We start from the raw sequence: 25,598 nt of genomic DNA on the forward strand, positions 1-25,598 counted from the left end.
CCAGGCTGGAGCGCAGTGGTGTGAGCATAGCTCACTGTAATCTTGAGCCCCAGGGCTCAAGCAATCCTCCCACCTCAGCCTCCTGAGTAGCTGGATAGGTGCACACTACCACACCCAGATAAGTTTTTTGTATTTTTTGTGGAGATAGAGTCTTGCTCTGTTGCCTAGGCTGGTCTCAAACACCTTGCCTCAAGCAATCCTCCTGCTTTGGCCTCCCAAAGCACCACACCTGGCCAGTTTTTCATAAATTTCTAACATTTTTAAATTATGCTAAAATGTTATGGATATTTTTAGATTTTATAATTTAGTTGAAATGTATATTATCAATCACCAGTTTATATGCTTATAACTTTTAGATCCTTTTTTTTTTTTAACTTTTTTAACTTTTTTTTTAACTTTTCTTTTGAGACAGAGTCATGCTGTTGCCCAGGCTAGAGTGCATGGGGCAATCTCAGCTCACTGCAACCTCCACCCATAGGAGGCATGCACCACAGGCATGCACCACCATGCCTGGCTACTTTTTTTAATTTTTTGTAGAGACAGAATATTGCCATGTTGTGCAGGTTGGTCTTGAACTCCTGGACTCAAGTAATCTGCCCATCTTGGCCTCCCAAAGTGCTGAGATTACAGGCGTGAGCCACTGCACCTGGCCTAGATCCTTTTATTGAATATCCTCCTAGACGTTTTTCCACGCATACTTGCATATACTTTGGGTTTTATTTCAATGACAAAAAGATTAAAACTACATATTTTGTAAGTGCTCTGTTATATTCAATGAATTTAACATAATGTATTTAACCAATCCCTTATTGTTGGACATTTAGGGATCTTATTGTTGGACCAAATTTTCCATTTCTCACATGAAGCAAAGTAGTAATGTCTGACTAGAAATTAATTTTAAAATTCAAACACAGCTTCAAATTTAATAGGGAAATCTGGAGGATTCCTGCTCAGGTCAACAGGACAAAAGGGTTGCTTGTTCTGCCCCTACTAATTAATGTGGTGCTGAAAGTATCAGTCAAAGGAACTAGAGGAAAGACAGAAAATAAAGATATAACAATTGAAAAAAAAGTGTTAAATGGTCATCTATATTATATGATTATATACCTATAAATCAAGTGAAATATATATATTTTTAAATATACATTTTTAATTGATTTTTTGGTATACATATATACATGTATATCCTCACATGTACATGTATATGTATACCCAAAATATCAACAAAAAAATATAAACAATAAAAAATTTAAATGTGGGAGCAGAAAAAAATTAATTTACCAAAATTGTGTTTGTGTATATATATATTTATATATATATATACACACATACATTATGTGTATGTAGTACAAACACACACAGATAAACAATACTCTTACAAAATAAAAGAAGAAAAAGACCCCCATAATCGCAACAAAAAGTGTGTAAGGGTAATTAAATAAAAATATGCAAAACTGGCTGGGCGCAGTGGCTCATGCCTGTAATACCAACACTTTGGGAGGCCGAGGCAGGTGAATCACTTGAGGTCAGGAGTTCAAGACCAGCCTGGCCAACATGGTGAAACCCTGTCTCTACTGAAAATACAAAAAATTAGCTGGGTATGGTGGAACATGCCTGTAGTCCCAGCTGCTTGGGAGGCTGAGGTGGGAGAATCCCTTGAACCCAGGAGGCAGAGGTTGCAGTGAGCTGAGATCACACCACTGAACTCCAGCCTGGGTGACAGAATGAGATTCCATCTCAAAAAAAAAAAAAAAAAAAGCAAAACTTACATGAGAAAAACATTAAAACACTCCTGCAGGACACAAGAGTAGACTTGAACCAATGAAAATCAGACCAGATTTTTGGATAGAAAAAGTCAATGTATGTAAATGCTCCCTAAGTTTTAATTTTATTTATTTATTATTTATTTAAAGGCAGGGTCTCAGGCTGTCGCCCAGGCTGGAGGGCAGTGGCACAATTCTGGCTCAAATGAGATCTCCCTCCCTGTAGCATCAACCTCCTGGGCCCAAACAGTCTTCCCACCTCAGCCTCCTGGATAGCTGAGACTATAGGCACACCCACCAGGCCTAATTTTTGCTTTTTTTTTTTTGCAGAGATAGGGTTTTGCCTTGTTGCCCAGACTGGTCTCAAACTCCTAAGCTCAAGTTATCTGCCCACCTCAGCCTCTCAAAGTCCTGGGATTACAGGTGTGAGCCACTGCACGCACCCCTAATTTTTCAATGTATTACAATATCAATGAAAACACTAATTGACAATTTTCTGGAATAGGACAAAATGATTCCAAAGTCCACATGGGAAAATAAACAAACAAGAATTACCAGAAGAACTATTTTTAAAAGATCAGTGAGTAAGGAATGACCTTCTATATATTAAAAAATACTACAAAATCTCAATAATTAATACTTTGCGATTTCCATAGGAATAGATAGGCTAATGGAATTAAATAGAAAGCCCAGAATTAGACCCACATAAGCAGCATCTCAAGTCAGTGGGGTAAGATGGACCCTGCAATAAATGAATAGCACCTGGAAAAAATAAAGTTAAATCTACATCTCATTCTGTATACTAGTAAACATTCCAAATGGGCCAAAGACTTAAATGTAAAATACGAATATACAAATGTATTACAAAGGCCAGGGACAGCGGCTCACACCTATAATGCCAGCATTTTGGGAGGCCAAGACAGGAGAATTGCTTAAGCCCAGGGGTTTGAGACCAGCCTGGGCAACATAGTGAGACCTCCTCTCTACAAAAAATCAGAATCTGAGGCGGGAGGATGGCTGAGCCCAGAAGGTCAAAACCAGAGTGAGCCATGATTGCACCACTGCACTCCCACCTGGATGACAGAGCAAAACAGAAACAAAAACAAAAAAATGCATTCCAAGAAAATATGGACGAATTATCTCTTTACCTTGGAATTCGTAAAAAGGAATGGGAAGGCCTAATTGTGACTCAAAATCGAAAAGCCATAAAAGATTAATAAATCTAACTAATTAAAAAATCAGAAACTACTACCTGGCAAAAATAACAATAACAGCATAAGCAAGGATGAGACACAAATTACAAACTGGAAAAAAAATCTGATATTCAAATCACAGATAAAGGGCTAACCTTTTTAATATATAAGAAGCTTATATATCAAAGAAGAAAAAAAACAGACATTTGAGAGAAAATTAGAAAACGTGAACAGATATCACAGAAAAAGAAATATAAAGGACCTTTACACATTATAAATGGCCTTCATTCGTAAAACTATATGCAAATTAAAACCAACCAACCTCATCCCATAAACATATTGTTATTCTACTTCCTCACTACTCTCTGACTTTGGAGCATTCATCTCTCACTATAGCCTCTTCAGATTGGGTCTCCCCACCATCATTTTTGAAAAAGAGGGAAATTTACAAAGCTATATCTTTTTTTTGTTTACTTCTAGATCTAAAATGCCTTGTTAACAGATGTTGCTTGGATAACACTAGAGTATCACTGTTTATCAGCATATAAAATGCCTGCTTACTGTTTTAAAACATGAAGAACCCATGCATCAGTATGATTAAAATCAGAACTAACATGGTCCCTATCCTGTTCCTATGAACAATTTTTTAAAATAAAGTTGATAAACTATTCATAAGTAGTTTTCATAGACCTTATAGCTAAATACAACTTTAGAATTTAGAAATATTCCTTAGTATAAAGAGCCCCTGCTCTATTGCCATCCCCTGCTAAAATATTCAATTCCAAAAGAATCATATTTCTGTAGTGATATAAACCAAGCACATCATAGAAACAAAAACTACCCTAAAAATAGTTAAAAGAGCAATTTTTGTTGTTGTTGTCGTTGTTGTTATTGTTGTTGTTGTTGTTGTTTGAGACTGAGTCTTGCTCTGTCTCCCAGGCTGGAGTGCAGTGGCGCAATCTTGGCTCACTGCAAGCTCCACCTCCCGGGTTCACGCCATTCTCCTGCCTCCGCCTCCCGAGTAGCTGGGACCACAGGCGCCCGCCACCATGCCCGGCTAATTTTTTGTGTATCTAGTAGAGACGGGGTTTCACCGTGTTAGCCAGGATGGTCTCGATCTCCTGACCCGATGATCTGCCCGCCTCAGCCTCCCAAAGTGCTGGGATTACAGGCGCAAGCCACCACACCCAGCCTAAAAGAGCAATTTTTATGACTATTGTTAAATATGCAAACATATTATCTCCCTTACAAATTTATTATCTCCCAATAAAATTTACCTAATGTTATTACAACTATCATTCCTGCAATGGTGTTACTATAAGCAGCTCAACCCATACATATGAATCATATGTATCACTAACTGAAGTCCCTGTTTTAGACATTCTATATGAGAAGTCAGAAGCATCAAAAAATGACAGTTATTATTTATATGGAAAATGCATATGCTGCATTCAGATCTCCCACTTAATCTTGACCTGCCTGCTGTGCATTTTAATTGAAAATCATTTTTTGTCCTCCAGCAAGTAACGGTTTTGAAAATTTACCCATTGCCATCCCTTTTCAAAATATTTTTGTTATACTTTGCAATAGATTAAGAATTTTTTATTTGGTTTTGTTTTTGTTTGTTTGTTTTGAGATGGCTCTCACTCTGTCACCCACGTTGGAGTGTAGTGGTGCCATCTCGGCTCCCTGCAACTTCCACATCCCAGGTTCAAGTAGTCCTCCCATCTCAGCCTCCCAAGTAGCTTGGACCACAGGCATGCACTACTATGCCCAGCTAATTTTTGGTAGAGACAGGATTTCACCATGTTGCCCAGGCTGGTCTCGTACTCCTGAGCTCAAGCAATCCACCTGCCTCGGCCTCCCAAAGTGCTAGGATTACAAGCGTGAGCCACCACACCTGGCCCTTTTTTGATTTTAAAAAAGGAAACAATCTAGTTTTAGGGGAAAGGACATTTTATGGGGATTTATTTTCAATAAGGAAAATTATGTTTAAAGTCTCAGATTTTAAAATTCTCTGTGGTAAGTAGAAAATACCAGGTAACTTCACAAACATATCAAATTCAAATGAAGTTGAAGTAAATGTCAGAATTTTTTAGCATTGAAATTGTTTCTTTTGTTACAGGTAAGAAACTCACTTTACCTCTTAACATTTATGGATAGAAATTGAGGTTTTCAGAATTTGAGCCTTTCTCAATAACAAGTTCTCAAATGGAATATTACCTACAGTGATTCTCTATCTCTCCACATGGCTACAAGATCCACCAAGCCATCAGGAAGACCTGGGAGTCATCATTGACTTCTTCCTGGTCCCACAGAAGCATTCAGTGTCTGCACTAGAACAACTGCCTCCAAACTAGTCCTCTTTGTAGTAGTCTTCTTTCTGCACTTGTTCTTTCTAATTAGTCTCTATTGCTGCCACCAATAAAAAATAATATTTTATGAATTTAGAAACAAATGAAGTAATATATTCATCCAAAATCCAACTTTTCTGGACAAGTGCCTAATTATCAAAACCCACCACCCATGGAGGAGGCAACATTATGGTAGATTAAAGTCCAAAGTACAATTCTAAGTCTCACAAATGTTCTGAGAGTGAAATCACTGAATACACCTGGATTATCAGTTACCTGAAGACAATCTAGTTTTAGGGAAAAGGATATTTTAGGGGATTTATTTTCAATAAATATGTCTTATGCAGATAGTCCCTGACTTACAATAGTCCAGCTTAACGATTTTTTGACTTTATAATGCAGTGAAAGGCATTCCTTCAAGATTCTTCTACCGAAAGTGTTTCACTGCATTGTAAAGTCGATCTTTTCCCAGGCTCGTGATATGTGGTACAATTATACCCTCTCCCGATGCTGGGTGAAATCATCTAACACAAAGCCTATTTTATAATAAAGTACTGAATATCTTGTATAATGTATTGAATACTGTACTGAAAGTATTAGTATTATTATTATTATTATTATTGAGTCAGAGTCTCACTCTGCCACACAAGCTGGAGTGCAGTGACATGATCAGGGCTCACGGCAGTCTTGACCATCTGGGATCAATCAATCCACGCCTGCCTCAGCCTCCCAAGTAGCTGGGACTACAGGTGCACTCCACCATGCCCAGCTAATTTTTTGTATTTTTTGTAGAGATGGAGTTTCGCCATGTTGGCCAGGCTGGTCTCGAACTCCTGAGCTCCGGCAATTCACCCACCTCAGCTTCCCAAAGTGCTGGGATTTCTGGTGTGAGCCATGCTAAAAATGTTCTGAGCACATTTAAAGTAGGCTGGGCTAAGCTATGATGTTCAGTAGATTAGGTATGTTAAACCCATTTTTGACTTAAGTGTATTTTCCATTTATGATGGGTTTAACATACCTAATCATGACACCATCCTAAGTAAAGGAGCATCTGTACACCTTTGCAACTTACATTTACCCTGCAAGGTGGGTGCTATCTATATGTTCCCACTATTCTCAGCTTGTCAAGGAATTTGCTTAGGAAGCTCAAAGTTCTGTGGCTGAAGGAGAGTCTTACCTGATAATCTACATTCTAGAGAGAATGATGTGTTTCCCCTCCTTCTTTATCCTGAGCAATTACCTAAAGTTAATAAAATATAGCCAGGTGATGTAAAGGGCTGCTTTGCCTCCCCTTTTATGGCTCCTACAAAGCCCTCTGGTTTGTTGATAAAATCCTCTACCAGATATTTAAAAATCTATCAGCATTTGGCTTTTTAACACTGTTTTAGGCACACAGTGTTTTATTAATACAAAAAGAGAAAGTCATCCTCTTAATGCATCAACATAGAGGTGAAATGAACTTGATTTCAGTTCACTTTGTCTTAATACAAATTATTAATTCGCTTAACAGATAATGCACATTGTAAGAGTATTATGGGAAACTTTGGAAACAATTGTGTAAATTATAACTGCTAGTCATACAAGACATTCTTGGGAAATAAAAAACCATAACCAATAGCTAAATACACCACTGTCAAATTTCAATACAAATTTCAATACAAATATTGATTTGTAGGGGATGGGATGAACAAACAGAGCTGAAGTTCAAAATCATGTCTCCTAAATAATTTAGATGCGATTTTAATCATTTTGGTCTTCTTTGGCTTGTACCATTACAACAGTAAAGCCCAATCATTCTATAAGAAAGTCAATATAAAAATAACTCACTGAGATCCTTCTTACTCCTTCATCTCTCTGAACCAGAATTCAGCCCTTCCTCTAGTTTCTATAGGAAATTATCTCTAAACATTTCATGATTCTCCTCAACTTTACATAAGAGTAGGGGGTTCCTGAGAAGTTAAGTAGAACTTCTACCAGCTCTATCTTCCAATCTCTCTTCTTTCTTACATAGGAGTTGAAGAAACATCTTCTGTTAATTAAATCCAGTGGAGTTTCACTGCCTACCTGAAGGAGTTCTTCTGGCCAGGTGCAGTGGCTCACGTCTGTAATCCCAGCACTTTGGGTGGCTGAGGCGGGTGTATCACCTGAGGTCAGCAATTGAAGACCAGCCCAGCCAACATGGTGAAACCCTGTCTCTACTAAAAATACAAAAATTAGACAGGCATGGTGGTGCATGCCTGTAATCTCAGCTACTCGGGAGGCTGAGGCAGGAGAATCACTTGAACCTGGGAGGCAAAGGTTGCAGTGAGCCAAGATCGTGCCACTGCACTCCAGCCTGAGCAACAAAGTAAGACTCAATCTCATAAAAAAAAAAAAGTTAAAAAAAGTAGTTCTTCCAAACAAATACTCTTGCTAAAAGAAGTTCTGCAAATATGTATACATATACTACTTTATTCGCTGTTTTTGCTCTCATTTCTCAATTAGTTCTTGCTGCATTCCCCTAGCCCTTGAGCTTTTTGTCTCAAAGTTTTGATAATTCCTTGAACCTGAGAACATAACAGGCTTTTCTGCTTTGATTCTTAGCTCTAAATTTTGCAATTAACCTTTTGCTCAGTTCACTTCTGCCTACTGCAGGTTCTTACCTACCGTGAAGTCCATCTCATGTTGCCCCCAACACACATTGTCTTTTCCTCACATCTTTTCTTGTCAAAACTTTCCTAGTTAAGGCTGAGAATTTCTCTCTCCCTCTTTTCTCCTTTGAGAGTTTGAGAAAATTTATAGCTTGCTTTGTACAGGTACTTTATTTCTCCTACCAGGAAAGCAGTATCATAGAGTTGTTCAAAGCAGTGTTTTTCAGACCACCTATAACAGAATAACTGGAGTCATGTTAAAAATACAAAAACAAAACCAAAAACCTTCTAAATCAGAGTCTCTTGAGGTAGAACACAGTAAAAAGAAGCTCCTGGCTGGGCACAATGGCTCCCAACACCTAGGGAGGCTGAGGAGGGAAGATCTCTTAATGTCAGGAGTTTGAGACCAGCCTGAGCAACATAGCAAGACTCCATCTGTACAAACTATACACACACACACACACATACACACACACACACACACACACACACATGTTAATTAGGCACAATGGCATGTACCTGTAGTCCCAGCTACTTGGGAGGCTGAGACTGCAGTGAGTTTGAGACTGCAGTAGGCTATGATCACACCACTGTACTCTACCTTGGATGACAGAGCAAGACTCTTTCTCTATTTTAAATAAATAAAATAAAAATGAAAAGAAGCTCCCCAGTAAAGTGCACATAAAGTTGGAGACCTAGGCCAGGCGCGGTGGCACACACCTATAATCCCAGCACTTTGGGAGGCTGAGGCAGGTGGATCACGAAGTCAGGAGTTCAAGACCAGCCTGGCCAAGATGGTGAAACCCTTGTCTCTACTAAAAATACAAAAATTAGCCGGGCATGGTGGTGGGCGCCTGTAATCCTAGCTACTTGGGAGGCTGAGGCAGGAGAATCACTTGAACCTGGGAGGCAGAGGTTGCAGTGAGCCAAGATTGTACCACTGCACTCTAACCTGGGCAACAGAGCAAGACTCCATCTCAAAAAAAAAAAAAAGTTGGAGACCTTTGAGTTGTATAAATGGGCCTTGAAGTCAGAATTGGGGTTGCACTTCAGTTATATCTTTCTTAAAAGATAATTTTCAGAAAAAGCCAAAATCATGACTGATACAGATAGAAAAGAAAATAATGTCAAAGATTTTATTTAACTAATTCAGTGAGGGAATCAGGCAGATGTCACAATCTGTTTTTAAGCAAATCTGAAAAAGACATATTTATACTGAGTTGTAAAATGGCTCAAAGACAATTAAAGTCAGGAATCAGATGATCTGGAAGGTGCTGTCTAAGCAATGTGGAATTTTCTTTTTCTTTTTTTTTTTTATTATTATTTTTCGAGGCAGAGTCTCACTCTGTTGCCCAGGCTGGAGTGGTGGCACGATCTCGGCTCACTGCAACCTCTGCCTCCTGGGTTCAAGTGATTCTCATGCCTTAGCCTCCGGAGTAGCTGGGATTACAGGCATGCACCACCATGTCCAGCTAATTTTTTTATTTTTAGTAGAGACGGGGTTTTACCATGTTGGCCAGGCTGGTCTCGAACTCCTGACCTCAGGTGATCTGCCTGCCTCAGCCTCCCAAAGTGCTGGGATTACAGGCGTGAGCCACTGCACCCAGCCAGCAATGCAGGATTTTCTACTGAAGCATAAATTTTTTGTATACCTTTTCCTAGCTATATGACTTTGAGTGTGTTACTTAACTTCTCTGAGCCTGTTACTTTATCTGTAAAATAGTAATAAGTTTTTTTATGTTTTGTGAATTTATTGATTCTATATGTGTATATATATGCATATGCATAGTTTTTTGAGATGAGGTCTCACTCTGTTGTCCAGGCTCAAGCGATCCTCCCACCTCAGCCTCCCAAGTAGCGGGGACCATGGCCTGTGCTACCATGCCCAGCTAATTTTTATATTTTTTGTATTTTTAGTAGAGAGGGGGTTTCACCATGTTGCCCAGGCTGGTCTCAAACTCCCGGCCTCAAGTGATTTGCCTGCCTCAGCCTCCCAAAGTGCTGAGATTGTAGGCGTGAGCCACCATGCCTGACCAAATAGTGATAATAATATTTTATAATTAAAAAAAAAAAAAACACTTTCATGGGGATAATACCTAATAGAGTTGGTGAGAATTGAATAAGTTAATGAGTGCCAAGAGTTTAGGACAGTGTAGAGCAAATTATGCTCAATAAACATTACATCATCATTGTCATCATCGTCATTGTAGTAACTATAAGTTCCTTGAGGCTCATTCTTGTATATTAATGAATGTATATGTGCAATCAACCAAAGTGTATTAAATACCTATTTATGCTAACTTTGGATGAATAATAAAATAATTCCTGTCCTCAAGGAGTCCAGACTAGCAGAGAAAATGAGGACTTAAACAAATAACTACACGTGATATAATACATAAAATTAGAGGCTTTTTTTAGCACAATTGACAAAATGACTATGTGTAGAGTGTACAGAATGCATACAGAAAGGCATTATAAATGCGAATTTGAGCTGAATCTTAAAAGGTGAGCAGGTAATCCCTAAGGAAGCACAATGTGGTAATAACTATTATCCCAGATCATGTTTTTCTTATTTAGTTTGTGCAAGATCCATATAATAATGAATCATTTCTAACTTAGTAGAGAGAGGGTTTCACCATGTCGCCCAGGCTGGTCTCAAACCCCTGGACTCAAGTGATTTGCCCCCCTCAGCCTCCCGAAGTGCTAGGATTATAGGCGTAAGCCACCGCACCTGACCAGATAGTGATAATAAGATAATACTTACTATGCGTCAGGCACTATTCTAAAGAAACATTATTACCCTATTCTTTTTTTTTTTTTTTGAGACAGAGTTTCACTCTTGTTGCCCAGGCTGGAGTGCAATGGCGCGATCTTGGCTCACCACAACCTCTGCTCCAAGTTATTCTCCTGCCTTAGCCTCCCGAGTAGCTGGGATTACAGGCATGCACTACCACACCCAGCTAATTTTGTATTTAGAGAGATGGGGTTTCTCCATGTTGGTCAGGCTGATCTTGAACTCCTGACCTCAGGTGATCCGCCTGCCTAGGACTCCCAAAGTGCTGGGATTACAGGTGTGAGCCACTGTACCCAGCCTATCCTGTTCTAGAAAAAAACCTGAGGCTTAGAGAAGCCTAGCAACTTTCCCAAAATGATACAGCCACTGAGACGCAAGACCACAATTCATTACAGATAACCTGTTTCCAAACTGAGGAAAGATCATCTCAATTTTTCTAACAGGAGAATCAAAATCCAGAGAGACTAAGAGATCTCAAAAAAGAGATTTATTAGAACTTGGGTCTCTGGTGTTGAAGCCCAGGCAGATGGGGAGGAAGAATACCACAGAATGAGTGAGAACATGAGAAACCACGGAAGCATGGAGGAGCTGGGCCTGTCCCCTAGGAACCACAAATGTTTGGAACTCAGTATGCATTTATGGAAACAGCAGGAGAAGCTAAGGCCACTAAAGTGGTCAAGGATTATGAAAAATAAACTATGCTACACCGAATTACGTAGACTCTGCCCTGGAGGAGATGAGGAAAAAATGAAGGATTTTAAGCAAGAGAATAAGGAGAATGAAGGTTTAGAAATGGAGCAGGGCAACCAGTTATGAGGCAGCCAGGACTAGTGTTATTGAGATCAAGAGTATTGAAGTGAGACAAACCACCAGTTATTATGACCTTAGGAAAGAGAACCTGTTTGAGCCAGAATCTTCTCATCTGTAAAATGAATGTAATAATAGGTCTATTATGAGGCCTAAATGAGAGTACACAGACCGTTGTGCTATATAGATCTGACATACGGTACCAGATCTAGTCAGCATTCAATAAATGATGGTGGTAACATTGTGTATGGTTATTAATGTTATGATACAAATCTATCGAGAGCTAGTTTCCATCTATTTGAAGGAAGAACACATTAGATACACTTACTGATACTCTTTTGCTTAGGTCGTTTAGAAATAAAACTAATGCTGCTTGATTTTTTCAGGTGCAGTAAATTGACCTATATCAAAAGAGCAAAGCCCCAGGAGCACAAAGAGAACTAGATTTCAGGAATGGCATGAAGAGTTCTGTTTATCAAATATTTCTTGTGTCCCTACAGTGTGTCTAATACTCTATTAAGTGGAATATATATAAAAGTTACCACACCATCTCCTTTCAAAAGGGGGCAAGAGTCTACAATAAAATTCCTTTGTTTGATTTCCTCTGTTCCTGATTCCTGGCCTCCTCTCTCATTTACAACCTCACACACACCTCTTAGGTATTTACACTACTCCTGTGGAAGTGATCTGGGTTTCCCTACTTCATTACTCCCATCTTGGACTACCTCCTTTCCTGGCTCCTCCAGCTGGATGAGTTGGATTACATGTTTTTTGATCCAAACCAGTATCTCATTGTGGTCCAAGAAACCTTGCTACTAGAGTGAAATTAAACCATTTCTCTCATAGCTGGCAGTAGAATTCTTCTCAGAGGAAAACATCGTGCGTCATTATATATATATGGTGTGCCTTGAAAACTTGGGTTAGTAAGAGATAGGATAAGAAGAGGGACTGTTCTATATCAGAAATTAATTTGGAATCAGTAGTGTGGCTACAGTTTACAATAATCTATTGTATATTCTAAAATAGCTATAAGAGAATAATTTGAATTTTTAGCATGAAGGCAAATATTTAAGGTGATGGACATCTTAATTACACTGACTTGATCTTTACAAAGTGTACAAAGGTATCAAATTATCACATATACCCTGAAAATATGTATATCTATTATGTATCAAGAAAAAAAACATTTTTAAGGAGAAGAAAAAGAAATTAACTTGGGGATGTAGAAGGAGTTGGGGACAAGACAGAAGAGATGAGAAAGAGTGAAAAGAAAGGGATGGCAGAGTATCTTCATGGTATGCCTAAAATGCTTTTTTAAATTGTGTAATATTCTAAGTTACTTGCATTTCTTTAACTCCCCTTATTTCTTCCAAATTTTCAGTAGGCTTTCCACTACCCTTAAATTCCCATACCTCTGCAAGACACACACATGGCGTGAGGGGAGGTGGTGGTGAGGTAAATGAAGAAATCACAGGATGGGGCCGAGTTGCAATGCTAGATCAAAAAGGAGCAGAAAGGAGATAGCACACCTAGAGTCCAGCAAAATAGTCCATAAACTGAACCCATTAGCGGGGACCAGAGGTAGTACTGAAATCAAATGTCTGGAAAATTGGCAGGATACTTCATGAAATACTGTATAACAGTTGTGTAATAGGGGCTTGAGTCAATATTATCTAGTTTAAAAACAAAACAGATGATCCCAACTGATATGTGGGTCATGTTTTCCTCAGAGACATTGACTATTTGGCACAATCTATAGGTTTGCCTTTCCAAAATTCTTACTGTCCCTTCCCCAAAGCTATCCACCCTTGTCTTACCCCAGGTTACCGCAACAGTCTCCTTGGGATCAGCAAATAACTTCTTAAAGAATAGGTCAGGCTTTGTGGGCCAGATGGTGACAGTTACTCAACTCTACACTTAAAGCCGGGAAACAGCAATAGCCAATACATGAATGATTCAATACAAGGGTTATGTTCCAATAAACCTTTATTTACAAAAACAGGCAGTGGACCTTCTGTCCTGCTCTTTCTGTTCTCCAGTTGTTGTCAAGGTACTCTTTCTAAATGTCACTCCTCTATTTAAAACTTGACTGGCTAAGTGGTAGAGAAGAACCTACTTTAACTGTTACCTAGTGAACTGTTACCTACTTTAACTGTTACCTAACTGAACCTACTTTAACTGCTTTAACTGTTACCTACAATCCAAAGCCTGCTGCTAGTGTACCTTCTGCTTTGCTGCTGTAGCTTGCAGAGAGATTGAGGAAACACAACTCCGATACTTTCTGATGCAATGACTAAAGTTTTGAATGGTTTCACGTCTGCCTTCCTCTCTAAACTTAAGTTGTTTATCTTCCCTTTGGCTCCTGATCGCTTACGTCAAATCTTGTTTGCAGTCTTGTATACAGTGTACTTTATGTTTGGTAATTTTTCTCTTAAAGCAATTTTGCTTTGCCTTTTTGACCAATACTCACTTTTCAAATATCATGTAGCGTGAATATTCCATGTGGCAAGCCTACACGACTTAATAATTTAGTCCTCACTTAATCATCACAATAATACTATGAGGGATTTCCTTTTATTATTCCCATTTTACAGTATACATAATTAAGACCTAAAGAGGTGCCGCCCGCAGTGGCTCACACCTGTAATCCCAGCACTTTGGGAGGCCAAGGCAGTCGGATCACGAGGTCAGGAGATTGAGACCATCCTGGTAACACGGTAAAAACCCCGTCTCCACTAAAAATACCAAAAATTAGCTGGGCATGGTGGCGGGCACCTGTAATCCCAGCTACTTGGGAGGCTGAGGCAGGAGAATTGCTTGAACCCAGGAGGTGTAAGTTGCTGTGAGCCAAGATCACGCAACTGGACTCCAGACTGGGCAACGGAGCAACACTCTGTCTCAAAAAAAAAAAAAAAAAAGAAAGAAAGAAAAAAAGAAAGAGGTTAAGTAAAGTGCCAAGAAACAGAACAAGTGGCAGAGCTGATATATGAAGGTAGAAAGTCTGACTCCAGAGCGCAAGTTTGTCATTTACACTAATTGGTAGTTTCTGTAGGACCATGTCTGTTTTTGACCTCCTTGAAAACTTCCTGTGTGATCCCAGCAGTCTTCCGTAGTACTCCTGCAAGTTTCATTCTGAATCTTATGTACAGCATGATTGGATCCAAGGCAATCCTGACATTTATTAAGCATAGTCACCGTGCTAAGTGCTGTTCATTTGTTACGTGATTTAACCTTCACAGACCCTAATAAGAAAGATAAGGTTATCTTCATTTTACAGACGACGAAATACAGGCACAAATAATGCATTCAAGGTCATTAGAAGAGGAGCTAGAATTTAAACTCGTGCAGTCTGACTCCACAACTCATACTCATGGATGCACAAGTAAGTAGAAAGCCTGAAGAATTCCTCAGGCCTCATAGGATGGGTGAAGTTAAATGATTCAGGCTTTAATTATCCAGGATAGGAGATAAGGGAGTAAGTAAGTTTTAGTTATTTATTGCTGCCTAACAAATGATCACAAAACTTAGTGGTTTAAAACAACAATCGTTTATCGGTTAACAATTCTGTGGGTCAGTATTTGGGCTGGATTTAGCTGGGAGGTTCTTCTGCTGGTTTCACCTGAGCTCACTCATGTGGTCACAGTCACCTGGAAGGTTGGTGGGGTCTTGATGGTCCAAATAACCTCTCTGATGATCAAGACCAGTTCACAGATGTCTAACCTGTGCAGTGGCATAGAGCACTCACTTGGAAGGGTTTATTATTCTGTTGTTGCCATTTAAAAATTATTAATAATTATGGTACAAGAGATCTCACTGGGCCTCGCAAGTTGGTGCTGGAAGTCAGTTGGGCATCTTTCTCCATGTAGACTCTTATCCTCAAAGAAGCTAGCCAGCCAGGCATGGTGTAATCCCAACACCTTGGGAGACCAAGGTAGGAGGATCACTTGAGCCCAGAAGTTAGTGACCAGCCTGGGAAACAGTGAGATTCCATCTCTACCAAAAAAAAAAAAATGTAATTAGCCAGGTGTGATGGCATGCACTTGTAGTCCCAACTACTTGGGAAGCTGAGGTGGGAGGATTGCTTGAGCCACAGAGGTTGAGGCTGCAGTGAGCCATGTTGGCACCAATGCACTCCAACCTGGGTGACAGAGTGAGACCTTGTATCAGAAAAAAGGGGTGTGCTTAGCCCAAGTTTCTTCACATGATGACAGGAACTTTCCAAGAGACTGAGAGCAAGGCTTCTTAAGGTCCAGGCTCAAAATTCCCATATCATTATTTTTATGCATTTTTTGGTCAAAACAAGTCATAGGCCAACACAGACACAATGAAGTAGAGATCTGGAGTCCATCTCTTAATGAGAAAAACAGAAAAGTCACATTGCACAGGGGCATATATAAAGGGATGGGACAAGATTATGACTATTTATTGCAATCTAGCACAGAAGACATACGTGGTTAAGGTAAAAGGAAATAATTTCAGTTTGGGACATGTTGTAGTTGAGGTCTCTCCTGTGGTAAATTCATGCAAAGGTATCCAGTATTTGGATAACATATATGGGTCTAGAACATAGAAGAGAATCCTGGTTGGACATACGAATTTCAGAATTGTCAATATGCAGGTAACAGGTTTCTGAATAAACAGATCGGTACTCCCGATAACACTGCATTACATTAAGGTGAAGGCTAACAAAGAGATAGAGTCAATCCCTTGGGACACCCAAATATCTGAGTGGACTCTTATTTACATACAGCTCAATCTCCCTCTCTGCCTGTGGTCTTATCCACTTTCTGCAGCCAGCTCAAGGTCAGTACCTCTGTGGGAAGTACAGCCTGCTCTGATACATCCAGATATGGCTACTTACAGTCTGATGACCCATAACATAAAAGAAAGATACTCAATCCCCACTTTCAACCCAATATGCAAAGTTAGAACAGAAACAGAATTAACCACAATAAAAACTTCCATTTGAAAAATAAAAGAATGGAAACCTGAAAACAATCAGTAGTCCTTAATTGCCTGTTGGTTTGTTTGTTTTCTTTTTTTTTTTTTTTGAGACGGAGTCTTGCTCTAGCCCGGGCTGGAGTGCAGTGGCCGGATCTCAGCTCACTGCAAGCTCCGCCTCCCGGGTTTACGCCATTCTCCTGCCTCAGCCTCCGGAGTAGCTGGGACTACAGGCGCTCGCCACCTCGCCCGGCTAGTTTTTTGTATTTTTTAGTAGAGACGGGGTTTCACCGTGTTAGCCAGGATGGTCTCGATCTCCTGACCTCGTGATCCACCCGTCTCGGCCTCCCAAAGTGCTGGGATTACAGGCTTGAGCCACCGCGCCCGGCCGGTTTGTTTGTTTTCTTTCCAAGCAGAAATCTCTCCACTGGCCATGAAATAAATTCCTTGATTAACCTCATCTGGGCCCCTGGGTTTACCCCTCTGGGGGGTTCTTCCTTGTGCCTTATTCTTCAGGTTAAAAATTGAAGTGGATGTTGGAGAATATGTTTTCCTAGAGACTGCCTTAGGATATGAACAATGACTGGCATTTCCAAGTCAGATTTGTGGTTTCTTTAGCAATAGAATTTCTTTAAAAACTTAGTACAAGGCCGGGTGTGGTGACTCACGCCTGTAATCCCAGCACTTTGGGAGGCCGAGGTGGGCAGATCACCTGAGGTCAGGAGTTCAAGATCAGCCTGTCCAACATGGGGAAACCCTGTCTCTACTAAAAATACAAAAAGTAGCTGGGCATAGTGGCACTCACCTGGAATCCCAGCTACTCGGGAGGCTGAGGCACAAGACTCGCTTGAACCCAGGAGACAGAAATTGCAGTGAGCCAAGGTAGCGCCACTGTACTCTAACCTGGGCGACAGAGCAAGACTCCATCTCAAAAACAAACAAACAAAAATGTAGTACAGTAGTCCCCACTTATTGGCCTAGGATATGTCTGTCCCAAGACACTCAGTGGATGCCTGAAACCACAATGGTACTGAACCCCATTGCCATCGATCAGAACATGTTTAGATGTTCATGTCTGTCACCCACAAATTTAATGCCTTTTTCATTATAACAAGACACTAATCACACATTGTGGCTGTAACTTTTGCAAGTTGAGGTGCCACAACAAAACTAACATGAATTTTTTTCCTTCTTCACAATTTCATGGACAGAAGATTCATTCTTACTGTAGATCTTTCTTAATAGTCTCAGCATACAATTTTTTTCTTTCTTTATTAAATTGAGAACTTTTGCCTTTTTATTAAAAGGAAGCACTTTATGGCTTCTCTGTGATATCTGAATAGCCAGCATCACTAATCTTGTGCTTTGGGGCTATTATTAAGTAAAATAATGAACACAAGCACTGCCGTACTAAAACAGAGGATCATAACTGGGAGAGCTACTAAATGACAAATAGTTGGGTAGCATATACAGCATGGACATGCTGTACGAAGGCAGGATTCACCTTCCAGGAGGGATGGCTGTGATAGCACAAGATTTCATCATGCTACTTACAAGGGTGTACAATTAAAAACTTATGAATTGTCTATTTCTGTAACTTTTCATTTAATATTTTTGGAAATTATGAAAAATGAAACCATGGGGGGACTTGTAGGCTTCTCTGCCATTTGTCACCCATCCATTACATGTACCAGTGATAGGGACAGGAGGCAGGGAAATTCTGGGCAGAAGAGGGCAGGTCCCTGGTGAGGGTCCTACCCCCAAGCCTGGAACCATGGCCCAAAGAGGGAACGTGCATTCCTGTTTTCCTACTCAAATGCTGCCTTTTCAAAAACTACCCATGGCCTGCCCCACCCCCATCCCATACCCATAAAAACCCCAGGCTCCACCAGCAGAGAGAAGAGAAAAGAAGAAGCAGCTGGACATCAGAGAGAAGCAGCTTGACTTCAAAGGGACAGCTTGTTGGTGTGGCTTTGGAGAGGAGTCTGACAGGGAATGGCTGGACTCCAGGGGAAGATCAACTTCCCATTCCATCCCTTTTCCAGCTCCCCTTCCCTCTAAGAGCCACTTTCATTGGCAATAAAATTCTCTGCATTCACCACCCTTCAATTCGTTCACGCAACCTGATTTTTCCTGGATGCGAAACAAGAGCTTGGGTGCCAAAGGTGCGGACCCTAAAGGCTGTCACATCGACCCTCTGCCCTTGCTTATGGAGAGCAACCACCTCATGCAAAAAGGCAGAGGGCCCACTAAGCTGTTTAACACTTAAGCCATCCTCAGACAGCACAGCTAAAAGAGCACTGTAACACACACCCTCTGGGGTTTCAGGTGCTGCCCACTAGACACTGCCACGGGGCCTGCACAGAGTTTTGCTCCTGCCAGCACCCAAAAGCACTCACCCCAGCTCCTACACCTGCTCACCTGCATGCTCCCTCTCATGAGGGGCTGAGCATAATGGGTTCAAGTGAGTGGAGTTTACTCCTGCTAGTGGAGAAGTGGCTGGCTAGCCCCAGTGCCCACACTCCAGGTCCTACCCACGAAGCAGTCAGGGAAAATTTCCTGCTTCACCAGGAACTACAATCCAAGTTATTTTTCAATCTACCTCTTAAATTTGCTCATTCTCTAGTTCCTATCATCTACCCATTCATCTTTTCATTGTTTTAATGGTGGCTATTTTAAAATAATCTTAAAAATAAGTGAGGGCAACTCCCTTAACCTGATATTTGCTGCAAGGCTAGATCTTTGGCTGAAGAATCTTAATGAGAGGACTTGAAGAAAGTCTCTGAACAACATTCCAATATCCTGTTTGGACTATAGAAATAATTGAACTTTCCAATACTGTGAGACCCCAATATTCTATAAATTCTTCCAAAACCAGGCACGATCGGGCACATTCTGGGTGGTGTGGCCATAGGGTGCACATTCTTTACTTTCTTCCATCCTGCTTGCAAACCCATTATTTCTTATGTGAGCTCATTACTTTCTTGAAAAACCTTGCTAAATGCAGCAAAGAGAAACCATTATACATCTATATTCCAGTCCTTTCCAAATGCCTCCCCTAGAATTCCACTACAAAAGAACATCATCAGCCTTCCAAGTTAAATAGGTAAAATTTTTACCAAATGTTTTATCACAGCATAACAAGGATCAACAGTTTCCCAGCCTGAGAGGTCTGTTTCCTCACTGCCAATTTTCTGACTGTTTAGGCAGTATTGTTTTTGGATTTTAGAACTTTTCCATTTCCAAGTATCAATTTCTGTATTAGTTAGAGTAAAGGCTAAGAGATCCCAGAATCCAGTGACATAAAAGAATAGATGTTTCTCTTCCTCTCACCTAACAGCCAGGCCTAGACTAGAAGAGCAGTTCTGTTCTAGGTTTGCCTTCCCAAAATTCAGGTCATAGAGGATCCAGGTTCCTTCCATCTTGTTGTTCCACCCTCTTGGAGGATGTCTTCCTCATCTTCATCATCATAGCTGGTCACAGACATGTCCATGAAAGAGAAAGAAAGCAGTCCAAGGCAAGCCATCTTCCTTTAACAAAGTAAGGCAAAAGTTGTATTCATTGCTCCTAGTTATATTTCACTGGCAAGCACCTACTCACAAAACCACTCCTCACTGCAGAGAAGGATAAGAAATGTAGTTGCCAGCTTAGTGAACACATGACCAGCAAGAAGGGGAGAACAGTTTTCAGGGGACAACTATTAATCTGCCACAAAAAGTAAAAAGGAAAGATACTCATGGCTAAGAATCCTTAGAAATGCAAAGACCAAAAGGGGATAAATAAGTTTATTAGGAGAAAAGAAAGTGAGAGCCTGAAAAAAAACATATGGCAAAATCTAGCTGGTGGGTACCCAAGTTTCCATTTTATGATTTCAAGTACTTATCTGAATGTATTTGATAAATAAAAGTTTTATTTGTTTATTTTTTAAGAGACAGGATCTCACTCTGTCACCCAAGCTAGGGTACAGTGGAACTACCATAGCTCACTGCAGCCTCGAACTCCTGGGCTCAAGTGATTCTCCCACCTCAGCCTCCCGAGTAGCTGGGACTACAGGGATGTGCCACCAGGCCTAGATATAATTTTTTTTTTTTTTTGAGACAGTTTCGCTCTTTTTGCCCAGGCTGGAGTGCAATGGCACGATCTTGCTTTACCACAACCTCCGCCTCCCAGGTTCAAGCGATTCTCCTGCCTCACCTCCCGAATAGCTGGGATTACAGGCATGCGCCACCACCCCAGCTAATTTTGTATTTTTAGTAGAGACCAGGTTTCTCCATGTTGGTCAGGCTGGTCTTGAACTCCCTACCTCAGGTGATCCACCTGCTTCGGCCTCCCAAAGTGCTGGGATTACAGGCATGAGCCACCACACCGGCACCTAGATATAATTTTTTAAAATTGTATTGTAGAGATGGGATCTCACTATGTTACCCAGGCTGGTCTTGAACTCCTGGCCTTAAGCAATCCTTCTGCCTCTGCCCCCGCCAAAGTGTTGGGATTACAGGTGTGAGCCACTGTGTTCAATCAACAGTTTTGTTTTGTTTTTATAATTTTTAGAAAAGTAGATAGAAAAAAAAAGACCTAAGAAGGCTATCAAGATAGAACAATAGTGGTATGAGGAGAATCAGAGAAAATGGTATACTGTGTCAATGTCAACATGCTTGTCTAAAAGAAAAGAAAAAAGTCAACAGAACAAAAAAATGTCAAAAAAAGAAGGTTTTATTCAGTTGGCTAAGAGAAGACAAGAAAGATAAGAAAAGGAAATATTCTTGCTTTCAGATGTCTTATTGTGGAAAGAAAAAAATAATAAAATAATAATTTTTTTAAAAAGGCAATATTCTTTGGACTTGAAAATACAGATGTTATTAGAGAATAATTATGGTAGAAGTTACATATCAGTTAATTGGGAAATGAAAGAACAAGGAAAAATGAGACAGCAAGTGTAGCCTGGTCTTTTTTCAGAACACTGACTTAAGAACAGAAAGAAACAGACAGTCAAGATGACAACTAGCAATGACTAATTCCATTTGTATGAGTACCACTCTCGGGGGGCTGAGCTGGGGTAGCAGTAGTAGGTTGTAAGGTCAAAGAAGGAACTCTTCCTCTTTGCCCTCTGAAGGTTTGCTGAAAACTGAACTGACAACAGGCAGATTAATAGGAGAAAAAGGTATACACAGTTTATTTAACCAGCTGGGGAATGGAGGTGGGGGAAATCACAGGAGTGTGGTTACCCAAGAACTCAGTGAAGTCCAGATGCTTATATACCTTTCTTTCTAGGGGAGGAGGAGATGGGGAGTGGGGGTGTAGTGGAAATGAATGAGGTCAAAAAATAATGGCCTGGAATAAATTTCCTCCGAACTCTGGGAGAGGTGGCCAGAAGGTAAGGGGCAGAACTTCACTGTGTACAAAGGTTGTCTTATTGTACAGATAAATTCTGCCAGAAAACCTCTTGGAGCTGCCCTCAGAAGGATAAATGAAAAGTCTGTCTGGGCATGGCAAAGATGCCCAGTCTCTTTTTTTAATCTAGTGGTGATCTTTCCTGGTTATTTTTTAATTTTTTTTTTTTTTTTTCTTTGAGACGGAGTTTTACTCTTTGTTGCCCAAGCTGGAGTGCATTGGCCCCATCTTGGCTCACCAACACCTCCACCTCCTGGGTTCAAGTGGTTCTCCTGCCTCAGCCTCCCAAGTACCTTGGATTACAGGCATGTGCCACCATGCCTGGCTAATTTTGTATTTTTAATGGAGACGGGGTTTCTCCATGTTGGTCAGGCAGGTCTCGAACTCCCGACCCCAGATGATCCATCCGCCTTGGCCTCCCAAAGTGCTGGGATTACAGGCGTGAGCCATGGAGCCCAGCCTCTTTCCTGGTTATTTGATAAAATTCCTGGGGAGGGGGTCTTAAGACTATTGCATTTCTTTTGTAAAGAAACTTCGCTAGTCAGATAAGGAAATTTCAGAGACAGAATCCCTCCCTGTGCTTCAGAAAGAAACAGGATCCCAGAGACAAAGGGCAGGGAAAGGTCAGAGAGAGACCTTGGTTCTGAGTCTTATTTCCAAAGCGTTTCAATTTTCTTTAATTCAAAGGACTAGGCATGCCAAAGTACCACATTTCAGGGCATTGTTTTCTAAGCCCCAACAGAGTCCAAAAGACTATGGTTGTCCACAGGTCTTCTACTGCCCAGCATACATATAGTGCACATCTTGGCTGGATACAGTGGCTCATACCTGTAATCCAGACCTTTGGGAGGCCGAGGTGGGAGGATCCCTTGAGGCCAGGAGTTTGAGACCAGCCTGGGCAACGTGGTGAGACCCTGTCTCTACAAAAACAATTTTGTTAAAAGATTAGCCAGGCTGGGCAACATGGTGAGACCATGTCTCTACAAAAGAATAAAATATTAGTGAAGCATGGTGGCATGCACATGTAGTCACACCTACTCAGAGGGCTGAGGTGGGAGGATCACTTGATCCCAGGAGTTCAAGGCTGCAGTGAGCTATAATCATGCTACTGCACTCCAGCCTGGGTAAGAGAGAAGAAGAACCGCCTCAAAAAAGAAAAGAAATGCATCTTGAACAGCTGGAAAAACAAGAGTGCTCTGTATCTTAGGTTGGAAAAGTTTCCTCAAAGTTCGGAACTTCTCTTGAATGTGTTGGTTAAAACTTAGAATAATGAGATCTTGGGGCCTCAGAATAATGAGATCTTGGGGCCTCTATCTCCACTCTCACAGTCAGTAACTGCCACTTCTGCATGAGATAGATAGCTTGTTCCCTGGAGAGTCAGGGGTCCAAACTGGGTGTAGAGATGAAGAAGACCAGAAAACACCTTAGCCACAGCTGGAGTTTGGGCAAAGCCCTACCCTTTCAGAACATTAACTGAGGTGGAAGGGGTCAATAAACCAATACATCTGGAGAAGCATATGAATCAGCAATAGTAAATCTTATAAACTTCAGGCACCTTTGTTTGGCAGACTAAACTGGAATATTCAACTGTCCCTTCCCCCACCTTCCATTCCAAACTTACATAAGAAGAGACTCAGAGTCAACAAATTCTAAAGTTGGCTCTATTTCTTCAAAGTGGTAGAGAAAGCAAGAATCTCTTGTTCTTATATAATCAAGCCAAAATTCCTTTAAGAAAAAATATTATTTCAGCCGGGCGCAGTGGCTCAAGCCTGTAATCCCAGCACTTTGGGAGGCCGAGATGGGTGGATCACGGGGTCAGGAGATCAAGACCATCCTGGCTAACCCAGTGAAACCCCATCTCTACTAAAAAAATACAAAAAAAACTACCGGGCGAGGTGACAGGCACCTGTAGTCCCAGCTACTCGGGAGACTGAGGCAGGAGAAAGACCTGAACCCGGGAGGCGGAGCTTGCAGTGAGCTGAGATCCGGCCACTGCACTCCAGCTTGGGCGACAGAGCGAGACTCTGTTTCAAAAAAAAAAAGAAAAGAAAAGAAAAGAAAAAATATTATTTCACAGAGAAAGGATTAGATTTTGTTGTCTCTGAGGAAATTGAATGCTTTTTATTAAAATGAATGCTTACATTCTAAGTGACATAGCTCACTTCTCACATTGGTAGAATTCAACCACCATTGGCAGATTCACCGTCAACCTTATTAATGAGGCTTGAGCTCACAGTCCTCTGAAACCCCCAGTTACTGATGTACTCACTCAGATGAAATCTTAGGCATTGTGATACAGAAGAATAAACCAAGGAATGAAACGTCTACGTCTTTTGGTGGGAAGTGCTTGAATATTTCTGAAGGAGGTAGACAAGGCCACCAGACTGAGGTTTGGAAGAAAGAAATGCAAGGATGAGAGAAGGCATCAGGGGAGTAAAGAGAATGTTCTCCTTGTGAGGCCTAAGTCTGGAAGATCCCCCTGTTGAGTGGTTCCTCAACCCCTTTAGAAAGATCAGTGGAGAGCCACCTAGTGGTAGCTGATAGGGAAGGTTGGCCAAGGTAGGACAAACCTAATATGCCCTATTTATTTGCAAGCTTTATCAGAGAAAGGATCTGTTCCTGTTAGTTTTCAACCCAGCTCTCAGACTCTCTTTGGGTCAGTATATTATAGAGGTATCCAGCATGCACAGGAGAGTGTCATTCTAGGGCAAGTCTGTGTCAATATATGACTTCTGAGTCATTGGGAGGGCCATGCTTCCTCCAATGCTGACAGGAACATCCATATAATTCACCAAGAAAAGGCTGCCTGGCTACATGTTCAGAATGATCACCTCTCAACATCTGAAATATAACTTTGCTCTGTGCTCAGTAGAAGGCTTCAGTTCCATGACATAGTCCAACTACACAAAAATAGAATAGGAGTGGAAAGGCACTCTGGCGAAGAGGTAAAAGGTGTGGTTAAAGACTGGAGTGCCATTTTAATGTGGCTGGGCTGTCTGACAGTTTAAAGGAGCTTTGCGGAGCCAGACTGACTGAGAAGGGGTTTTATGGATTTTGCTTTTATTTTTTAATGGGAAAGACTTGAGCTTGTTTTATAGGTTAAGAGTAAAGACACAGTGAGACAGAGTCAGTGGTTCAAGATTCAAGAAAGGATAATTGATGTAGGAAACTGACCATAAAAGGGTTTGTTTAGATTATTAGCATCTTTTCAGAAAGGGAAATTAGAGATTCTTCTACATTTCTAAGTTAAGACACAGTTATTCCACAGTTCCATATGCAAATATTAATCCAGTGTTACAAAGTGTGAAGACTTTCTCAGGTTCATTTAGGTTATCTTTCAACTTACCCCACACAAATATAATCAGTAAAGAGCCCACTGGAGTGATGGCTTAGAGAAGATGGGAATCTTAAGTTTGCAAAATAGCTAAGACACTTGAGATCTATATCAAAAAAGTCTGTCAGTAAATTAACAAACCTGTTTTGTTAGCAAATTGAGAAGGTATTCAGGAAGATTCACAAAGTCAACCCTTTTCATCAGCCTAATGTTGATGAAAGATGAACAGGATATGGAAATGCTGAAAAGAAACCAGGTTAAGAGGCATAGCTAGAGCTATCTCTCTACTGTTGTAAAGTGTTATTGGTTATTTGCACAAAACTTCCAAGAGAAAATAATATTAACCTTTAAGTAGCATATCTGTAATTTTCATTGTGCTGTCTCCTCCTTC

At 40.7% G+C, this 25,598-nt stretch overlaps 2 protein-coding genes across 2 annotated transcripts in view; one reads left to right on the plus strand and one right to left on the minus strand.

Annotated features, from left to right (window-relative positions):
- LOC117076255 (RWD domain-containing protein 3) overlaps positions 1-5,250 on the minus strand; it is a 141,414-nt gene extending 136,164 nt beyond the window's left edge. The window contains exon 1 of the mRNA XM_033199542.1: positions 5,180-5,250. The gene's annotated coding sequence lies outside the window, so the exon portion shown is untranslated. The remainder of the gene's footprint in view (positions 1-5,179) is intronic.
- The window catches only part of ALG14 (ALG14 UDP-N-acetylglucosaminyltransferase subunit), a 256,165-nt gene that overhangs the window by 120,545 nt on the left and 110,022 nt on the right, over positions 1-25,598 (plus strand). The gene's annotated exons all lie outside the window — the stretch shown is intronic.

Source organism: Trachypithecus francoisi, unplaced genomic scaffold (genome assembly GCF_009764315.1).
Source record: "Trachypithecus francoisi isolate TF-2019V2 unplaced genomic scaffold, Tfra_2.0 Lachesis_group5, whole genome shotgun sequence".
Taxonomy (NCBI): Eukaryota; Metazoa; Chordata; class Mammalia; order Primates; family Cercopithecidae; genus Trachypithecus; species Trachypithecus francoisi.